This window comes from Anas platyrhynchos, chromosome Z, assembly GCF_047663525.1.
Source record: "Anas platyrhynchos isolate ZD024472 breed Pekin duck chromosome Z, IASCAAS_PekinDuck_T2T, whole genome shotgun sequence".
Classification (NCBI taxonomy): domain Eukaryota; kingdom Metazoa; phylum Chordata; class Aves; order Anseriformes; family Anatidae; genus Anas; species Anas platyrhynchos.
The window spans coordinates 41,327,542-41,350,404 of NC_092621.1; the positions used below are offsets into that span (position 1 = coordinate 41,327,542).

General features: G+C 37.3%; 1 long non-coding RNA gene across 1 annotated transcript; it reads left to right on the forward strand.

Annotated features, from left to right (window-relative positions):
• The first annotated feature begins 456 nt into the window (after window positions 1-456).
• On the forward strand, window positions 457-14,201 carry LOC110352144 (uncharacterized). Its single transcript, XR_002400623.4, has 3 exons — window positions 457-559; window positions 5,936-6,002; window positions 13,167-14,201. It is a non-coding gene; the product is annotated as an uncharacterized lncRNA (long non-coding RNA).
• The last annotated feature ends 8,662 nt before the right edge of the window (window positions 14,202-22,863 follow it).

Sequence of the window (22,863 nt, forward strand, 5' to 3'; positions counted from 1 at the left end):
CTCTCTTTATGTAAACACTGAGGGATATAAAACTGTGATTACTTTCAATAGGGAATAGGAATGCTTCCATTTTTGTTCCTCGTTTCAAAGCAAAACAGTGAGATGAATCATTTTAAACATGTTTGGGAGCACTTTTATTTTCCGCTTCATTGGTTTGGGGGTCTGACAGTTGTAGGGCTAAGTTGCCTGTCAAACTTCTTCTGTCATAAACTACAGATGTCCAGAAGTACCTTATTGTTTCAATATTTTGCTTCAAATTCGTGGTTAACCATAAGTTAATGGCATCTGTTCTTTCTTCCTTCCTTCCTTCCTTCCTTCCTTCCTTCCTTCCTTCCTTCCTCCCTCCCTCCCTCCCTCCCTCCCTCCCTTCCTCCCTTCCTTCCTTCCTCCCTCCCTCCCTTCCTCCCTTCCTTCCTATTTAACTGTTTTCCATTAATTCAAGATGTATTTGAAGCACCTGCAGTATCTCCTGGCATACTGTGAAAAATGTTGCTATCTCTGGGTGGATGAGACAGTCCTGGGAGCAGGGCTTTCTGTGCAGGTGTGGAGTTTGCTCACTGTAAGTTCCGTGCATTATTTTCTTAAGCAGGCTTCTTCTGTGAATATTGCTGCCAATAACTTCGTGAGACAGGAGAACTATTTTTTTTTGATTTATTTTGGATACAATATTAATCCTGGATTAAACTTTTCAAAAATTAAACCTTACCTTCATCCATTCATGTCTGTCCTGTATCTTATCTTACATGTATACATATATACATCTGTATATATCTGTATATATATATATACACACGTGTATAAATCCAAGCCCTTGCATGTGTGCATGTATGTGTATGAATAAGGTTTTTCTCATCGTGAATAATTGAAAGCAGTTACTGGGACAGGTTTCACTGACAGTGGGCAAAGACGGTTTAATTGACAGTAGGGAAAGTGCGTGTTCTTGGATTCAATACAGCCTGAAACCATAAAAGACTTTAAAGGGCCAATTTTAACCCCAGACCACTGGAATTTAAGAATCTAGCTGGAACTAGAAATCTATACCTTTTTGCAGGTACAGGTCTATATGTCCTGAGTGAGTCAGTGGCTCTGGTCAGTGAATCTGGTCTCGTTCAAACTCTTTCTGTACCTATGAAGAGAAACAAATGTTTAACATTATACACTTACTAACATATATTACATTAACTAATTAAATTCACAAAGTTAAAGCAAGATAAAATATAATGGAGAATAGAACTGGGTCTATTTGTTAGGTGATATGCAAAAAACTAACACTTGGGGAATGTAAAAACATTTATTTATTTATTTTTTAACATTTGGCGTTAATACCTGTAGATAATTTTAATGAATATTTTTGTAATCTAATGGACAACATACTAAATTATTGATATAGTGAATAAGGACAGCTGTACAATACTGCTAAAATACCGCTGCAAGCAAAATCATTGCGTATATGACTGGCAACAATTTCTGGTGATGAACTAACAGTATTCCTTATAAAGTTACTTGGCTAATGCTCATAAAACTCAAGGTATAACATGAATTCTATGTAAGGCACTAGTCTGAGAGAATTAATGATGTATATCTTCATGTACTCTTATTGGTCCTGTTGACTTCAAGGGGACTTCACAGCCTACATGATGAAGCTTGTCTGTTTGCAGGTTTAGAACTGAATTTTCCTTGATAGTCATTGGACATCTGGGACTGAATTCAACAAATGAAAGCCAGCCTTTCAGGAACTCTCTAATTTACTGGCAAGTACATAATAGAAAATCGGATCAGGTTCTGCTTTTCTTTCCTGAGAAGTCTCTGCAGAACTGCATTCCCCATTAAACAGTTGTCCTTTGCCAGCTGTTCCCTCCATCAGGACTTGATTTCTAAACTTGTATCACAGTGTGGTATGCGCTAAGACAGGATATATGTTTGAGGGCTCCTTTTTTGTCTTTAAAGCATGCTGCAGAATAGAAATATATGGCTAGGAAAAGGATATTACTGCTTTTTTCCAGAAGTCATGCTTCTTTTTAAACTTGATAAACATTAAGTACTATCACAGCCCATTTATTTCTCTAAGTCTGGTTTGTCCTCTGAGTTTGATTTTGCTCTTCTATCACCAACTTTTTCCTTTGCAACTTTTTTTTTTTTTCAACTTTTGCATATTAATTGTTTCCTCTTGTTATTTAAAATTATGAATTATAAATAATTATTCAAATAAAATTACCATATTTATCACTGAAATTTGGACTTCTAGTATCATAACTTTCTCTATGTATTGTTTTATTGTTTCTTATTTGTACTATATTGCTGTTTCTTATTTGTACTATTTTGATAATGTCCTTACCTCTGGGTTGTGTCCAGATGTGTTCAGGTGTACAGTGGCACCAGAGAAACCTGTTGCACAGTGTATGGTTTTACGACAGGAGAACACAGCAAGAGATGATTTACTGTAACAGGAACTCTAGGGCACACACAAGTAAGAGGTATCTTTATAACTCACTAGCCCCAAATACTTTCTTTGCCATAGAAAGACAATTAAAATTCCTGTCCAGCCAACCCTGAAATAAATGGAAAGACACTTATCTGCACTGAAAAATGGATCAAGCCATAAGAGGGCAAATATGTGTTGAGATAGAGAGTGCATTCCTGATCGAAAGCTACTTCCCTTTTTTAAACACTTCCTGAACCTCTGTAGTGCAGGAGCAATGGAGTGTTTATGCTCATAGCACTGATGGACCTTCTAGAAGCACACTACATGGAAGCAACAGTGAATTAGTACAGCCAAAGCCAAACACTGTTCCCTGTGCAAGTTAATTGTAGGCAAAGTAACTTGTCATAGCAAGTTTCCTACACTGTCTTATTAATGAACCTTGGCATTCCCTTAGGGGGATCTTATACAAGGGTGAGAGAAGAGTTCAGGTTTTGTATCTCACTTTGCCTCAGATTCTATGTCTTGTCATCTTTGCCTTAGCTTTTCTCCACTTAGATTGTTGCAAACATATGAATTATTGTTGGTAATAAGAAGAAATTAATTTCATGAACATATAGTTTATTTAGGAAGTGCTTTCACTAATCTTGTAACACGACGTACCTGATCTTTCTCATACCAGGCACTGTCTACCAGTTTGTCTGAAGAAGGAAATATACAGAAACATCTGTGTTTTTAAGCACAGATTAATAACCTTTATTTTGCCTGGGGCAGAAATTTAAACAAAGAATACTCTTGCATACCAAAGCCCAAACCTTTAAAAGTAATATAATTGACAGGATGTTAAACAAGATGCTGCCACTGAAATTTGGGAATATTTATATATATATATTTAATAAATTTCCTATGACAATAAGGGAAACAAATTCCTAAACCGACAATGGCAATGCTATGGATTTTGCTAATGACTTTATAGTCTATGAAAAAGCATGTGTTCTACTTTTAGCTAAAAAGAGAGTGAAGCCTCTTTTTTAAAGAAAGAGCTTTAATATGTTGTCTGCATTTTCAGTTCTGTAATGTTAGACCGCTTGAGATCCTCATGACTATGCTCCTTGAAGCTGACCGATTAAACAGGATGGGATGGTGGAAATGTTAAAATCCCTCTGGACTCTGGTTAGGGGAGGACTTCCTAGGCAACATGGCCAGGCAGGGGTGACTGTGCAACTTAATGGCTGCTTAATTACTCTAAGGTTGACTTTTTAATTTAATTTAATTTAATTTAATTTATTATTATTATTATTATTATTATTATTATTATTATTATTATTATTATTATTATTATTATTATTATTTTGGACAGGATCAGCAGGGTACAAATATGCTTCAGAAACATCAAAATTCCCTGGCAGCTCTGGTGCAAAATTTCTCTGCTAACCACTGAAAAGCAAGATGCAGGAAATTGGCCATCAGTCGTAGTAGGGAGAAAGTGGTTTTGTTGCCAAAGGTCCATTCTCTTTGGATTTCTCTTTTTTTAAGACGGATTATTTAAGAGATTGTGATGTTTTAAAAGGATGTACTGACATTTTCAGAATCTAACTATATACCGTTTATGTGACCAGAACTGCTCTTCGGTGATCTATATTCAGTTGTTATCAATGCTGTCTAGTTGCTAAATTGCCACTAAACAGAGATGGCAACATTTTACACAAGTTGGAGTCTTATCTGGGAGACAGATTGCAGCAGGATCCATGGTACTATCAAGAACCAACATTAATCTGCAAGTAGCTTCTTCTGTTTGTGGTAATGTGGATGTATCAGTTGCATATTCATTTTGCCTCCAAGTTCTGGGAGTCAAAAAAACTTGTTCCAGCTTGGGAAGGCAGATGACCTCTCTGATTAAGGCCAAATTTTGTCAGGCCTAGGAAAAAAAAAAAAAAGAAAAAGAAAAAAAGAACACACCTGCATACTAAAAAGACAGAAAATCCCTGTATAACAAGAAAGACCAATAAATAAATAAATAAATAAATAAATCACATCCCTTTCTATCCCAAACAAATTTAAGGAGTTGATTTAACGGAAATTCCCTGTTAAGTTTTGGAAAGAGCTATGTTCAGACATATCCAAAAGTTTTTACCAGTCAAAACGGACATACTTCCAAGTTACCCAAGTCCAGAATGATACAGGCAAAAAGAACCAGACTGCCTTTGCTGGCAGGATCATTTGGTGAAAGATTGAGCTCAGTGCTTAGATTTCAAAGAGACAAGAATGTAAAAATACAAAGCAAGGGAGCTTTTGAAAGCCCAATTAAAAAAAAAAAAGTCATAATGTCAATGATTGCCTAGATTATTATATAACTGACAAAATAAAAGGTGATGTTTGTTGTTGGAACATTTGTATGTGTTCTCCAAATGTGCTGGAATAATTTGCAGTGGCATATACACTTGGATCTACACTATTTTTAGACAGAGTTCTGAGTGAGAAACAATACGAAAACTGCTCAAATCCAAGAGCAGACGACGAAGCACCAAGGCTTGCCTTGTCCTTTGGGAGCAGCTGTGACAATTGTTCTTTCCAAAATGCAGGAGCTGCCCTTTGACATTTGGCCAGGGTTGGTCAAGTGCATGGGACTTCTAGGCCAAACCTTATCCTGACACATATTGTTCTATACATAATATCCATTTTATACACTGTTACTGAAGGTCCCCAGGGAGTTGATAAAAGTGTGCTTCTAACCATTTTGCACTGCTGCAAAGGCACAATTCTGAATTGGACTAACATCTACTGTACAACACCAGCAGTACAAAGATTATAAAATTCAGTTGCTGAATTTCACTTAATGTGTGTGGCAGACAACTAATAGTCTATTCCTATACTTACACAAACCTATACCAGACTATATGGGATTTGGATGGAGAAGATTTGCTGGATATCAATTTGGACAAAAAAATACTTGGGTGAGAGGAGAGGGATGGAATATGTGAGTTAAGTATTTGGCTGGAAAAGCCTTAAAAATATGAGCAAAGAAAGCATATTGTTTAATGTCTCCTGCAGCAGAGAAGAACTTCATGTAAATAAACTGCATTTTATCAAAATACCAATCACTCCTTTTAAGATAAAATAAAGCCTACAAGGCTTTGATTTTAGCTTAGTCCTTCAGCAAAAGTGGTTGAAAATAATAACTAAAGAGTGACAATGACTGGCTCTGATCACGAACAGAAACTCTCAGGTAAGAAAAACAGAAGTATTGCATGGAGACAGTATCAGAAATATACCCTAGATTGACCTGGCCTTGTCTGGGTTCCTGTTTTTATGTATTGTGAGTGGAAAACTCTTGTAGATGGGAAGAATGCTGTATTCAGCCTGTTTATTTAATACTCAACAGCCTTTGCAGAATTGCTGAGAAATATTGTGAAATATGTGACCTGATCTGGAAGTTGATGATTTCCTATATGTTCTCCCTACCTTGTTTTTCCTATTTACACTTCTTGTTTTGTTTTGTTATGTTTTGTTCCCCAGGAGAATGTAATTTTGAGCTAGAGAGAAAAATTCTTCCCTTGGAGATGCTCAGAAGGTGGCAGCTTAGGTAAACATAGTATCTTTTATTTTTCCAAACGCAAACTGTTTGTGAATTCATTTTCCCTCAAGATCAAATGTGGATTTTTTCCTTGAGCATCCTGGTTTTATAAACTAGGGTTAAGTAGCATTCCGTCTTACACTGTTAGCATCAGCTGATTATTTTTTGCTAAACACACTGATAAATTTTAAGATATTGGCTTCTGACAAGTGAGGCTTTAATAAAGTGCTATTTTTCAAAATATTGCAAGTCCCATGTATCCTAGGGTGATGTAATAAAGACAAATACCCGACCAATAATGAAAAGCTAGGTAAATGCTAATGTTTAATGTCTATTGTATGCAGGGAAGTACATTAAGGCAGATCTAAGAGACACTTTAATGGATTTAACATTAACAATCAGACCTGGACTTAGTATAAATCAAATACCACCACATTTCAGCCTAATGTACACCCACACATTCATTAACACTGTTCAATGCAGATTATAAATATTAGTGAAGAAACATCCAGCTCTTGAAGAACCTTTCCACATACCCAGCAATAATTGAATAATAATGATGACAGTCTTATTTTTATGAATCACTATAACTTATTGATTTGCACTTGGGGCTTAAGAGAGCTTTCTCAGCCACTATGCAACAGGAAATAGTTATAAGCTGTTAAAAAAAAAAAAGAAGAGAGAGAGAGAGAACAGTGGGAAGGTGATAGAAGTAACATTTGGTATCAGATAATTGCAGATGCAATCAAGATGTAATGATAGGGTCCCCTAAATTACAAATAAGGTTGTAAAAAGTAAATTAATTACATCTCCTCACATTTGTGTTCATGCATACACACTCCTTTGAGAAGAAAGAAAATTATCTATTTTGCCTTCAAAATAGAAAAAGAGAGGAAATACTTGTAAATATTTTATGAATTGATTATCATAATAGTAAAAGGAGAGAAAGGTGGACTTTACCTCTCTCTGTGGTATATAACTTCTAAATAACATGAGCAATGCAGGGTTCTGGAAATGCGTAATCTATTACTATAAAAAAGAGCAGAACTCTCCCATCTTCTTCTTGTAAAAAATGGACCAGCATTTGTTAGGGAGCTTTTTCCTATCTTGTATCTCAAAGTGGTAGAAAATTGAATAGCCTGTAGAGGTATGAAGATAATACTAGCATACAAGTCTGTTTTGAAATAGGAGATGTATGTGTATGAGTGTGAGCATTATCGTTTATTTTTCTTTGTTGTTTTTGGAAAATACAAAAGATCTAATTTCACAATTAGAAAAGACAAACTGGAATTTCTTAAACATTTATTTTACTACACCAATATTGTGCTTATTGAGACTGATATACCTAGAAAGTCACCATGTATTAAGTTAACTTGAGACTGTGTTCTTCTGTTTATTTAAAAAGTAAATTTACATAATTAATGCTAGGATTTTTTATTTATGTATTTATTAATGCTAACATTTAATGGTGTAACAATTACTTTGTTTCACAGGACTTCCTCTCCCTTTAATGATCTAAAATTTGCATAGCTTGTCTCAGCCTAATTTACTGAAATGAGTTTTCATCAAGGCCAGATTCTGAATGGGATTCAGATATGCAAAAGGATTTTTGACATTCAGAAGTACACCATAAAGCTCCAGGCTGATGGAAATTTAGGGAACTTCATTAATAGGCATAATTACACTACAGCAATATTTTTTTGGACCCAGGTGTCCTGCTGGGAATTCTGAAATAAGTAAGTTTGTAACATAATCCAATGAAACTTAGGTGTTTAGGGGAGTCTTAACTATGAGTAAAAACGTCAAAAGTACTATTTTTATATGGTTCCTAATTGTTTTATAGTATGTGATCATAAAACCACTTGCTGCCAAGTCCAATTACAAAATGAACTGGAATATGAATTACAGCATTATTGATTGGGTTAATGCAGATTGCAACAGTTGTTATATATCACTATACAAAATGTTCATACTGTAAATATGCTTAAAAGGAATGACCGTCAAAATACCACAGCTGTGGGCACTCCATCAGTTGTTTTCAGTTGCTTTGTGAGATAACATAGAGAATTAACCCTACGTGAGGTTGCTTTTCACCAAATGAAATGAAACACCTGGTGAAACCAGAGTAGCAGAAACCTTGTGAAGTTCCTCTAATAGGGCACCTGGGAGGCATCCTCTTAGGTCAGAAGATTTGAAGGACTAAAAAGTTAATAGAGTAGAGTAACCCAGACATTTGCGACATAAGAAGATGCCAAAAGTTGAGCAGGTAGAGTGGCTACTAATATTATTTGCCTTCTTTCAGCAGCTTTAGGACTTTAGCTGGCTAAATCCTTAGGCAACTGCCTGTAACAGCAAGAAGAAGAACTTTATTCTGTATCAAGTGCCATTCTGTTCTTTCTGAAAAAGTCATTGAGAGATCTTTGTGCTGAGCAGCAGATGTACAGCAAACCAACATATGGAGTAGCTGCTTGCATAGGGGTACCCCCACTTGCACAAGGTGGGAGTAACACTGCAAATCCCATTTAAAGAAGCTGTATTCAAGGACACACAGTACTAACACTTTTTCCCCCATTGTGGTTAAATACTCTTACTTGTATGAATTTGACAGTAATAAAGAAATCAATTTTTGGTAAAATTTGCAAATTTAACATGGTTGGCTGTGCAAGTTTGTATAACAAAATATATTTGTGGGATTACTGTAAAGACTGTGGACACGGAAATAGAGCAGCAGCAACTTTAGGGAAGTTCCTCCTATAGGGTGTCTAGAATGCCTCCTCTAATGTTAGATTGATGTAAACTACATAATTAACCATGGTACTCTCTCCCAGTTTACTGTGTCTGTTCCTGGATGTGAATAGAATAATTTTGGTAAAGGAACGTAGGAAGGTTTGTTCAGCCCTTCCTTTTTTCTGTGCCTAGTGAAATGAACTTCACTTGTCTTGTTTTCAGCAATAAGACTTTTTTCAGCAATAAGAAATGAGTGGGAGATACATGTCCACAGTTCCACCACATACAGGGAGGTGTCAAAAGAGATCTAAAATACTATATAAGAACCATAAAGATTATCTTTGATTTGTTCTGGGTGATTTCTGTAGTCATTAGGAGTTCCCACTGAAAACAGGAAGTGTGGGCTGTGTGTGGAGAGTTGACCCAGGCAGCAGCCAAACATCCACACAGCCGCTCCTTCACTCCCCTCACCAGTGGGATGGGGAAGAAAATAGAAAGAAGGCAAGATGACTCACAAATCAAGGCAAAGACAGTTTAAGAGGTGAAGCAAAAGCTTCACCAGACAAAATAAGGATATCACTCACCGCTTCCTGTGGGCAGCTTCTTGGGTCCAGCCACTCCTTGGAAAGCAGGGCCTCAGTATGTGTGGTGGGTGTTTGGGAAGACGAACACCATAACCACAAATGTCTCCCTTCTTCTACCTTTCCTTGAGCTTTTATGGCTGAGCATGCCATCGCTGAAAGTTGGAAAAAGTCGTGCAAAAATTGCTGCCTGAGGTGAAAAGTGGCTTTTGAGTGAAAACAGTGGGACAATATTACTGTCCAGCTTCCTCTGATAAAGATGTAAGAAAGCTATAATCCTCAGCTGCCTTAGCTCTACAGATAGGTTTTTGTTTATGACAGAGTAGCTGCTTCACTGGCTTCCTTTAAAAAATATTCCGCTAACACAATCCAACTCAGATTTCTACATATAAATTGACTCTTTTGTTTGAATAAGGCGTTTGTCAAAGGGGAGCTGTGTAGCAGGGCCTCTGCTGCTTGGCAGTGCACTAGTATAGTGTACTATATAGAAGGAAGCCCCTTCCTTCTGCCAGGAGGCATCAGAAATTGCTTCATCTGTAGCAGGCACTGAGACTACTTTAGAATTTTCAGATGAAAAGATAAAGCCACCCTTTACATTGCAGTGTAGCATATTAGATTCGGAAGCAAGAAGTTGTTTTCCACCTCTGTGCCAGGATCATGTGGTTTTTTGTCTTTATTTATTTATTTATTTATTTTTGATTTGCATGGGATTTTTTTACTGCATGGATTTAGTGCTTCGCGTGCAAGGTGATCTCACCTGTGCCATGTGTCCTTTTGTGTGTTTCTATGGCATTTGCCATTTAAAACTGAAAGCAACTAACTTTTGGCAACCCAGTCTAGTGGAAGATATCCCTGCCTATGGCAGTAGAGTTGGAACTAGATGGTCATTAAGATGCCTTCCAACCCAAATCAATTTATCATTCCTTGGTATGATATGGGATATTGCCCTGGTGAGTTGGGGTCAGCTGTTCTGGCTCTGTCTTCTCCTTGCTTATTGCTACATGTTTTTTGAGGTGGGTAGCTCCTTTTACAATGTATTCCAACTTTTTTAGAGTTAGGAATAAGAAGCAGACTTTTTCAAATGCAGTGTACAGTCATTCCTGTACACTCACAATGCTCTGTTGGAGGCTATCACACAATGCTTTTGTTCACTGACAATATGTTACACTGTACTATCCCTACTGCAGTTTTCAATTGCTTGAAGCCAACAGTAGTGTCTAAAGTTGCAAATCCAAAAGCAACAGGTATTATTCTGTCTGGAAACCATGATAGGTAGAAGATAAACACTGATCAAGGGGGTTTATCACACTATCAGTATAATGTATTAAGACTTTACAATAATTAAATCTTTAATTATTTGCAGGCAGTTTAAAATCACTGTAACCAGAGAACTGATGACAGAGGGCTCAATGGCAGGGAGGCTGTTCTCTTGGAGGGTAAAATCAGAAGGTATTTCTGAATCTGAATAATTGAGGACAATTTGCAACTTCTGGCCAGCAGAGATGAAAAAGATGGGTGGCTTGGAGAGCAAACTGCCCCATGTGAATCAAGGTATATTAAATGTCTCCTACAGACCAAGTATGTTGTATCACCTGAGTGCTAAATGTGGATCAGGAGTATTCTGATCGTTTCAGTGATACACTGACATAAAAACTTGATGTGTTAGTTCTGGTCTTTTTCTGTTTTCAGACATAAGTGCACACATTATGGGATTTCATTACATGAACATAATGAGTAGATATAGACTTAATTGTTTTTTTTCCTCCAAACAAAAGGGAGTATTTTATTTTAGAAGATGGGTAAAAAATATAAAAATGAAAGGAATTAATGCAAAGTTATGCTTTTTCTTTTGGACAGGTATGATGAACAAAGGGTCACAACTCATTAAGCCCATGGAACAAAATACCTGATAATCAAAGTTTTTAAAAAGAAAATAAATTATGCTAACAGGCTCCTCCAATTCTGAAGCTCCTGACTTATTGCTCATCAGACATTCCTCTGAAAATCAAGGGCTTCCTGTGAATGAATAGAATAAGACAGTAGTTTAATTCTCACTTTTCTTTGTTTTGTAAGTTATAGTTGGCCATTAGAATGCTATGGAATGTGGAACTGTTTTCCTGAGCTCTTTTCTGGAAGACCACATGTTGTATATGGCTCCAACAAAGAAAGAAAAACAGTCAAGGTTTTAGGTATGTTGGATGCCAGCTTTTGGGTTGTACATGTTGCTACTATCTATAATAATTTTTGGCAACATTTTAGCCCAGGTAATCTTGCAGACTAATATTAAGATTAGTATTCTTTCTTGCATTTTAAGCTTGTAATAAACCACCAACTGGCAAAAAAGCCTTTCACTCATTTAACTTAACAGAAAATTTCAGTTGTTGAGTATGGTTTTAAATATAATCAGAAAGAGCCTTATTATTAATTTGATCATTGACAAGTAGGTCTTTCAGAGGAGATAAAACCTGGAAAGCTCTCTGCTGATGTTTGCAGAGAACAGTATGCCACAGGCAAGACCAAAAAAACCCATACTGTCCAACTGGTCATATACAGGTGAAATTTCTTCTAGAGTGAGGTCCATGGTCTCAAATCTGTTGAGCTTTTGACTTATTGTCTGGAAATGCCAGAATGTGTGCCAGTTACAATAACATCTGGTCATTGCTGCCATGGGACTAAAGGTATAGAAATCCTGTCCTACAACCAATTCTCTCAGAATGATGCTGTTTCCCTGTTAGCTATATTAAATGTTCCCTGTTTGCTATATTAAGATTTATTTTATTTTATTTTATTTTATTTTATTTTATTTTATTTTATTTTATTTTATTTTATTTTATTTTATTTTATTATTTTATTTTATTTTATTTTATTTTATCTTTTTTAACACATGAGTCTTAATGCAAGCTGATTACTGTATTATAAAAAATATTCTCAATAGGATAAAGATCTATACACACACATATATAGAACCACTTTAATTTTTCTATGGATCCTGATAAAACCTATTTCATAGATAAATTTCATTTGCAGAGCTCATGAAAAAAAGGATTTTTGTAATAAAAAAAAATATGTTACCTGTGTCAGGCCTATATTCCCTTTTCCTTATGTCAGCAAAGCTAGGAGGGCAAAACAAAACAAACCAGCTGTTTTGTGCTATACCGGCAATGTACAGTAGCTGTAACTTTCATTTACATAGGAGTTTAACCTGGGGGGAAAAGCTTCTTTGTGTTACTGCAGCAATGTAAAGCAGCCAGACCAACTCTGGACTAAATATGCCTTCCAAAAGTAAGCATTATTTGCAGCAGGTGTTTTCAATATATCCTGATCAAACTTGCTTGCTAAGGTGAACATTTTTATTTGAGTAAAAAAAAAAAAAAAAAAAAAGTGGTATGTCTCCATCATCTAGTACTTTAGTGGTAAATAATACAGTGGGTAAAATTGGGTCCTCAATATATTAGAGTAGATGGTAGTGTGGAAACTTTCTATAACTGAAATCAAGAGGAGAAAAACTCCTTGTTTACCTGTGTTTGTTCTTAAGTATAGTGCTCCCTCCCTTTTGGGGTACAGTCCACTAAAATTCAGGGCAGGCAATACCTTGCAGGAGCTCCCTTTAAAAATAACTCATTTTTAATCTGTTGGCTCATGAACGATGGGGTGGTAGGCTCATGAATTATGGGGATGAAATAAGCACTGAACATCAGGCTGTTTTTCTGCAAGACTGGACTAGCTGTGCCACAAAAAGTTCTGTCCACTGCAGCAGTTCATAGCTTCTTCCTAGGCTAGGGCTTTCTCCAACATATAACCATAAAGTGGGAGGATGTGGCTTGTTTTCTTTCCTGTTCATTTCTGTTCTCTTTCTTTTCCACAGCCCTGCCAGCAATCCTGTCCCAGCTCAGACAGCCCAGCCTGCCTGCCTCTCCATCCATGCAGTATGCATACACATACGCGCACCTTCCTGCCCGCATCCAGCTCTCCTGTCAGAGGATTCTGTCTTTGAACTGAACAAAGCCCTCACAAGCCATGCTATGAGTTGAGTCGCTTACCTCTGTCTCGGGAGGAGTTTATCTCCCTTGACAAGGTTTTGTCTGGTGTTAGCAGCGGGGCTGATGACAGGCTGTGCATGCAGCAGCATGTGACCCCGGCTCCTGGCCTCGGCGCAGGCAGTCGTCAGAGCTGTCACGCAGTCAGAACAAGTTAATTCAATGCGTGAAGGGCGAGGTGCGAGCTGTAATAATATCAGGCCTCTGGAGAGGGTGCTGTCATACAGCGTGTACTGGCGGCTGCCCCAGCTGCTGCCTCTCGCCTACAAGGATGCAAGCTGACAGGCAGCAGGTTTATTTGCCCGGAGTTGGACGGGGAGCACGCGTGTTAATTTTCTGTCCGTTTGGCAGAGCTGGTGATACCACTCACTGCATGCCTCTCACCTGGCAAGAGCACCTGAGGAAGCAGGACATGCTTGACGTGGTGGCTGAGGGGCTGAGGTGGCCAGGGCCCTGGTCTGCTGTGGCTCGCGGGCTGGGCCTCTGCCCAGTTTTCATGCTCTGCTCCTTTTCCCTCATGCAGACTACTCTGGCTTTATAATCTGCTCTTCCTTTTCTGACAGGAGGCTGGTGTTTTTGGGGGCTAGCTGCCTTTAAAAGTTTCTGGGTAGTTGGCCCTCTTTGCTTGTGTTGATGCGTACTGCATATGTATACCAACTGTATATCTATACACACATAGTTTCTTGAGTATTTTCAGCTCTGCATCAGGCAAAGTGAAGCAGACTCTGCCTGTAAAGTGTATGTCATGTCATAATTAAAAGAAGACTAATAATCTGTTTCAGGACAGTGAAATTTCTCTTCGTTGCCAGACATGAGAGGCCTTTACTGGGGTGGGCAGCCAAGCTCCATTACAGATGCTTTCTCACTCCCCCTCCTCAACGAGACAGAGGGAGAAAATAAGATGGAAAGGGCTCAAGGGTTGAGGTAAGGACAGAGAGATTGCTCAACAGTTATCATGATGGGCAAAATAGACTCAGAGTAGGGACTCAAACTGGTCAATTTCTGTATGGTTATAAACATCCAGATGTGATAAACACAACAGCAAGACTTTGTTACATTCAACTCAGAACATATGAAAGTGATGGGATACAACAAAAATAAGGAAAAAAAATCCCTCTGTTTATTCCCTCCTACACTCTTTCTCAAAATACACTTAATTGAGGAGTACAGCAAGAAAACTAGGACTGCTGCCAAAAAAGTAAAAAAACTGCTACCAGCCTAACTGGCTTCAGCCAGGTGAGAGTGAGAAGGTCGTTGAAGATATTATACTCACAGAAACAGACAGAGCTCTGTCTGTTAGCTTGGATATGAGTTAGGGAAAACTCTGATCCTTACCTGAAGATGTACCTGCATCTCCTGTTCTGCAATGTCCTGTATAAACTAAACCAGAAAAAAGCCCTCTTATGGGATAAATAATATCTTGTCTACATAGCCAAGCAGTCTCTTTTATGGAATAAGCTGTTCTATAGTTGATAGATTTCACTCCAGAAAAAAAAAGTTGCTTTAATTGAACTCTTAATTGTTAATTTGTGGCCTGGGTGAGGCTGTGGGAAAGAAAAAAAAAATGGGAAAAATCCATGGGGAAAAAATACTGTCTTGAGTTCATTGTCCTTTATTTTGGCAATGCTTGACTGGTTAAAAGAGAGAGAGGATGAAGAAAAGCCATTGGTTCTCTTGAGTAAAATGACTGAATTTAGATGAATTGGGTTTAGGATCCACAAGTCTAGGGCTGATTCTAGAAAATATATTTAGAAATGTAGACAAAACCCAGTGTTTTAGAAAATGCAGACTGGGAGTTGACTCACTACAGCTGAATTCTACAGTGGGTTAGGAACAAAGGGAAGGAAATGCCTTTTCATACAACATTAATTAAAACTGTGAACTTTTTGCTGTAAGATGGTGTTGAAACCAAAGTTAAAATGAGTCACAAAAGGGTAGGATGCTGATAGCTAACTAGTATGCAGAACTGCCACAGCTAATGATAGTGCATTCTTCAGAGGAATTATTAAACTGAGCTTTTCCCAGTTCCAATCTCAAGCAGCTGAAGAATATGGCATACATGTACATTACATTTAGTACTGCTAAGAATCAGAAGCAGGATAACAGATTATATGGACCATTATTTCTGGCCCAGTAAGATAACACAGGCCCTAAATGAATTAAAATGCCTTTGTATGGGAGCATTGCATTCAGGCTGTGAGGTTTTGGTTGCTTCCTGAAAGCAAACTGTTAAATTTTTGTCATTCAGCTGGATGCCAGGACCTTGCCACTGCCCTGGTTTCCAGGGCTCTTGATTCTTACACTTGAAATGACATTTTAAGCAAACCATCCAGTATGAGTCCAAGGCCTTTTCTTTTCAGAGTGGACTTGGAGTCCATCACTCTGTGTGTATATATATTCATAAATAAAGAAATATATACATAAATGTATATATAAATATATATTATTAGAATATCATAACATTATTTATTTATAGTATATATTTTAAAAATATATATTTTTAAATATATATATAACTATATATAAATGTATGTATATACATGTATAAATAAATACACACACACACACAAATATATATCTACATGTAAAGTTTTTCCTTAAAGGTCCCCATCTTGCACTTACCAACACTGAATTTCAATTGCCACCAAATTTGCCTAGTATGAGGTGTTTGGTAACTGAGTATTTCTTAAACAAGATCACAAGCTATCCAGTATAGACAAACATTACTGGTGGTCAAAACACAAATTTTGCTTGTGGTAGTAGCTAGATCCCAAACTTGTTTGCATATTTTTAGAGATGGAGAGCATGGATCAAGAAAGCCGCCAGAAGGGAAACAGAAGGAGTTTCATAAAAGAACTTACCTCAGAGATGGCTAGTGTTGTACCAACTTTACAAATAGTATCATTTTAAATATGATTGTATTCTACTAAATATATTTGTTGGCTGTTTGGTAAATTTGTATTTTTATGATTCCTTACCATTGGCATATGATAAAAAGCATGTGCGTTATCCCATGAAATGTCAATCTCCTAGCATGACAGCTGGAATGGATCCCAGCTGTGATTATATATTAGATGTTTACAGAGAAGAATGGTTTTATTCGAGTAAAGGAGTTCAACTGCTCCTTGTGTGAGACTTTTTAAAAATTTGGAATAATCATATGTTAGGTCTTACTGTGCAGTATGTTCTTAACCTATTTATCCATCTTTATAAAGCAGAACACTGAAATAGTTAATGTGTTTATACCATTTGAAACTTATACTTTGGCAATACTCACTTAATAAGGGATTTGAAATCCCTTGAAATATCCCAGTTTGTGTGGTGTGGCTTGTGTAGTGAGACCTAACCTAAAATCATTCAGTGCACTGCACACATATAAGATGTACTGGACTAGAGGGCCATGTAATATTGATGCTTAAATGACGTACATTTTAGGATCTTTTGGTAAGTGGTTGGTCTATGAATTTCACTGTCTTGAGAGAAGTCTATAAAGTAGAAATGAGCTCATTGTGTGCTGCTCTTCAGTAAGGTGTACTGGGAAGAATAGCAATGTGATGAAGTACTGATTTGCTCTGTTTTTTTTTTTTTTGTTTTTTTTTTTTTTTTTTTAAATTGATACAATTGTATTGTCAGTTTCCCTCAGCTTTCTAGTCCTTTCAACAAGAGATGTCGCAGAAATTATTTGCATTTATGATAGGGGTTTCAGTCCTGCAGGTTTTTGCTGACTGACTGTAAAGCACTAAAACAGGTACTCAGTTTAGTACCTGTTATTTGTACCTGTGTGTCTCTCCTCATACAATGTGGTTCAGGTTTGTTTGGTGTAAAGTCAGTGCATTTGTTTCTTGATTTCCCCCACTGTTTGATGAGGGCATGTTCACCTGCATCAGGGATGAGCTGATCAGCTGTGGACAGATGGCAGGTCTGTCAGCCCCGTGAGCAGCTGCCTCTGCTGACAAAGATGCTCTGTGTCTTCTCAGCTGAAAGAACAGGAGAGGGCTGGGAAACCTATTGAATATTTCATCTGATATGAAGTGATTTTACAACTTACTTATGGTGATTAAATTAAATTGATTCTCTTCATATATATTTTATTCCTTACTTAACTATTTCTTTTCTTGGAGTAGAACGGTCTTACTTTCTTCTCCCTCTGGCTCTTAAACACAAGCACTACCCTCTTCATACTCCTTCAAAGACATACACAGGGACTTTGACTCAGGTCTTTCTTTTCTTGAGAGGGAAAAGGTCATATAATTTTGGGTGATGTGACAGTATATCCTGGCTATTAGATGTTTAGCCATTGCCAAAGATGTGTGAGTAGTTGTAGTTTTTTTTTTTTTTTTTTTTTTTTTTTTTTTTTTGTAGCCCCCAGAGATGCAGAAAGCACTCTTAAGGTGTGGTGGTGATCTGAATAAAAATGCTCTGACACTTGCTCACTACTGCCTTGTCAGTGTAGATAAAGTTTCAGCTGATCAAAACACCCCTGCAGGCAAGAACAAGACAGCTTTTCTCTCCAGTCTGCTGCTGAAAAGACTTAGACTGGGAGTCAGTAAATTAACACCAGCTATTACCAGGTTGAGAGGTTTTGTTTTAGCACTTAGCTAATTCTGTAGTCATGTAGTTTGGACTCCAGACGGGAGGTTGGTGGTGAAATCTTCCACGTGGCTTGTCACTGGGCTGCCCTTAACCATATGCAGAACGTACTTATGGAGACAGAAAATTGGGTTTAGCAAAACTGTTCACCTTCAATACTCCTGGTGCTAGCCGTTTGAAAGTAAAAGGTCATGCATTATCAGACCAGTCAGCTGTTAAATGTGACCCCACAGCAATCAATCAGCCAGTGCCAATTGCCTAACACACTCCTCTTGATCTCCATGTTGGGGATGGATAGGATTGTTCAGCATACAAAATATGGCTATGCCTTTCACAGCAATGTTTCTGCTGTAATTCAGGAACCCTTGAACATTTTGGTGTCTGTCAGCTGTGCAGGAGGAACAAATGTAATATCAGCTTATGCTGTGTGAAAAGGCAGTGCTTGTGGACAGTCAGAGGCTGAGGTGTTGGCTTAGGTCACAGCCTGTCTTCACACACTGGCTAGAAGGAAATGGCACCATCCCTACTTGGATGGAGAATAGAATAAAAGAAAGGAAAATAAGGATTGTGTTATCTCCTTCCCTGAGATGGGAGAAATAAAATATGTTCATCTCCTGGTTACCTGGAGTGTTGAAGACCACCATGTTCTAGTCTGAAATGAGTTGAAGGGTACAATGGTTTGGCAAGGAATACAGTACAGAAATGAGAAACTGAAAGGTTTCCTGAGGAGGCAGTCATGAAGAGTCCTGAGGAGGAGGGCTGGAACTCTGAGATGCCAAACTCTGAGACAATTCAAGGGAATATACGCTGGCATGATTGGAGCAAGGAGACACAAGAGTAAAAGACTGTAATGGTTGTCTGGAGAGACTAATAGGGAAAAAAGTGATTCATTGAGCCAAGACAACAGTCCTCCCAAATCATTCTTCATTCCTATGAAAATGTGAGAGAAGAATTTGTCTTGTCACATATTTTTTAGTATTACAGTGATTTACATTGGAGTGTAGTTGCCATTTGGATAGCTAAAGGTCAGACTGTGAAAAGCAGTAATGGGAGAAACCTAAGACAGAGCCAGGTACTTTTGTTGCAATCCTGTGTATTTGAACAGAAAAGTTCTGTTTCCCTCAGTACAGTAGGAACAGAACAGCAGGAGACAGTTTATTCGCTTGCAGCTTTGTCACCTTTCTCTCCATAGTTTGCCCCCAAATCCTGCTTTTTTTTTTTTTTTTTTTTTTTTTTTGGTCAGCTTTTTCTCAGTATTACATTGCTATTGCTACTCTGGCTGTGTCTAATGATTTGGCTTTCTTGCTGTCTCTCCCTGGTCTTTTGTCATGTCTTTTACAGACACACAAACCTTTGAAAGTAATACCCAGAGAACCACTTTTACCCATGGAGCAAGCTGGAAGTAAAAAGTTCATGCATACAGAGATTTATCAAAACCTCTTCCATTCCGTTCAACAAAGCATAAGATTTTGTGATCCAGGCTTGCTTCTTGCTTCTTTTTCAGACTTATTGTGCAGCCTCAGGCAGGATGCTCAGTCTGGCCGTTGCAGTTTCCCCACTTCTGACGGCCAATAAGGGGTGAGGTGGCATAAGTTCATAAAGTCTGCAGAGAGCTTTGAGAAGTCAGTCTGGAAATTACAGCAGAATGAGAAAGCTGCTACGTAGATGAGATTAGGTTCTGGCCATGTGAACACAAAGACTCCAAGAAAAGCAGAGTCCCTGTCTGTACCAAACAAATTACCTCAGGGGAGTGCAATGAGCATGACCTTGAAATGAGCATACGACTCCATGAAAATTGTGCTGAGAAGAGCAATCATAGACTGGCGGATTTATTGTAAGAAATAAGTGGAAATACATGCCAGAAGGGCAGTAGAGGAATTTGTAAAATGCCGTCCTGATGAGCCTTGTCTCTTATAAAAGATGCAAGTTTGTGAGAGTTGTTACAGTGAGTAAATTAAAGAAAATTTCCAATATTGAACAGATATGTCAGATGCCCTTTTCTCATAAAAGTTTTGCTGATGAATCAGTTTTATGCTGGTATTTTCTTTCCTCCTTAGACATGCACCAGTTTTGTTTCTTGACTGTGTATATAATATATATTTTTAATGAATTAAAATAAGAGAAAGATATTGCTTTGATTGTTCCTATGAAAAGCACAATAAAACTGATCTCTTTTTTTTTTTTTTTCTCTCCATATTTTCTGTCACAGAGTTGTATTACTTTGCAAAGGAAGGAAGTGGAGAGAGAAAATGTGTTCTGGAATGCTCTCAGTGGTTGTCATACTTTTCAAAGTAGGTCTTGTAATTTGTGCAAACTATGTTTCTAGTTACGCTGGAGAGTTGGAAGAAAATATCCATTGCAGTTCATTTTCCACTGTTTAGTCCCAGACCTGATCAGGGGTGGCATCTCTTTCAATTTACTTTAGTCCTGGCTCTCCCAATATATTAGATTTATGTATTTGGTGGGCATTCAGTGCAGAAATCAATCATCTGGGATCTGATCATGTTCCTTTTTCCTCTGTTTGCATCTTACCATCAGAATATAGAAGAGGAAGCATTCCTTCAGCTTTGGGATGTCAGAGAACTTCCTTCATAAGAAGGAATTTCTAGATTAATATTGTGTGGTGCTGTATTAAGCTTATGTCAAGTTGTGTTTTAAGGCTGGTCATGAGAGTTGCTAGTACCTACCATTTTTAGGAAAAGACAACAACTTTATATTGCTGCAACCTTGTGTGCATGAAAATGGTATGGTATAACAAATCTTTGATCTTCGTAATGATATTAGGTAACTTTCATGTATTGTACTCTACAACTGTAATGTATCTGGAACCTCTGTAAACTTTTATGGTGTCTTTGAAAGATGGACAGAAATTAATATTACCTTATTGGAACCTACAAACACCACCAAATCAATTTTACTCTAGTTGATAAGGTGAACTGCTATGAATAGAAAATGGTACAGGAAACTTTTCTTCCATGAAATCTTCCCTGAATTCCTCATCTTGCCACTCCAAAGTGATTTAAAGGAATTCTTCCCCTCACTCAAGTGCTATGATATAAATGAAAATACATGATAGGATCGTGACTTCACCTCAGTTTTTAAAGGAAGGCCCACTACATGTCTTTTAGTCTTTCATTCTTCAAGTCATCGAGCCTTTAGCTCAAAACCAGTGTGATTCCCTTTGATTCCCATCTGGAATCAAAAGAAGGAATTCCTGCTGACATGTGAAAGTGGTTAGAGCTAATCCTTCATTGGAAGCTGGTGGAAATTGAATGACTTGTCATATATGTTTTTGGCAATCTTCTTTGCTCCTATTAGAAAGAAAAAAAAAAAAAAGGAAAAGAAAATTTTGTCATGATACACATTAACTTGAAGCAGGAAGTTCAGAAAATCTCATGAGAAAAACTTTTTTTTTTTTTTTTTTTTTGGTAAGTATTCCAGGCTAGAGGTACACACCTAAAAGCTTTAATAGTGTTTATCTTTGAGATTTATTTATTTATTTATTTATTAAATCCAGTTACTTATATATAAAATACAGAGGGCGGTACCAAAATTGAATACAGAGCTGCAGCTGCAACCTTAGCAATGCCAATTTTCCTCCATCTTCTTGTGAAGCTCATAATGTAGTCTCTATGTGGTTTGCCTTCTTGTTCTGCACATGCTTTTGTTTGCATTCAGATTGGTGTCCACTGTAATTCCATTGTGCTTTTCAGATGAGCAGATTTCAGTGATATTTATGTGGTACAAATTTGCTTTGTACTACTACTATCTTCACAGAAATGGTAGTAATGTCCAGACCCCCTTCCCACTCCCCTGAATTAGTTGAGCTGGGATGCTTTTTGCTTTAGCTATCTTTTTGTCAGAGTCTGCCTCTTTTTAGGGTTTTTGCTTTATGGTATTTCACCTTGTTCACTGGTTTTGTAGAATTATTTAAAAATACAGATAAAGGCCACATATAACATCTTACTCAAATGGTGCCTCAGTAGCGTTTAAAAAAATCTAGCATCACTGCATCTGAAATCAGTGATGATATTATGAAATTCCCTTAAACCACAGACAAGACACACTTGAGTTAATGGCAGGGTTGCACATACTGGCCACCTGCTGTTGAAGTCTTTCAAGTAATAAATGGATAGTTCAATTTATATTCATGTGCCTCATCTGTGCTGGGACTGTTTATGAGGACAGTTATACCTGATACTATCTTTTCACTTATTTATTTATTTATTTATTTATTTTTGTGAACTGATGCTTTAAATGGTTTGAACCTTTAGCTCTTACTGGTTGCCATTAGTTAAACTTATTTACATAATTTCAGCTACAGGCAGAAATAATCCTGACTTTTCTTTCCACTTTGGTCTTCTGGTTTGTCCCAGTGGTTTAAAGGGAATTAATAAACTGGTATGACTGGTCCCTGGAGAACTCTTCCAGTTTACAGAGATTTCCTGCTTGTGCAGAATATCCTGCAATATATTAAGTGTTGGTTGAAAAGAAAGAAATGACAGTGGTGATGTAATACTCTGTCTATTCCTGGTTCTGATAATACAAGATGAGAACCCTGACTTGACAGTAATTTTTATAGATGACTCAATGAGATCAGGGGAAAACCCTAAGAAATCAGACAGTCCCTTGGGACAAATTCTTTAATACTGTATAAAGCAGAAATGATAGGGATGGAGATTTTTTTTATATTATTATTATTATTTTTTTATCCTAGGGATCTGTTTTGTCTTGAGCGGCTTAAAAAAAGTTTGAAAGCTATATTAATAATTTGGACATAGATTCTGAAAAACTCCCTTGGTGAAACAAAAACCTCTTTCTCTCAATAGTTCACTGTTTGAAATATGTTTCTGGCTGAAAACAAAAACATCATAAAAACCTCACTAAGAATGGGAAGTTGCTGCAGGAATGAAACTCCCTTTCTGGCTAACAAGG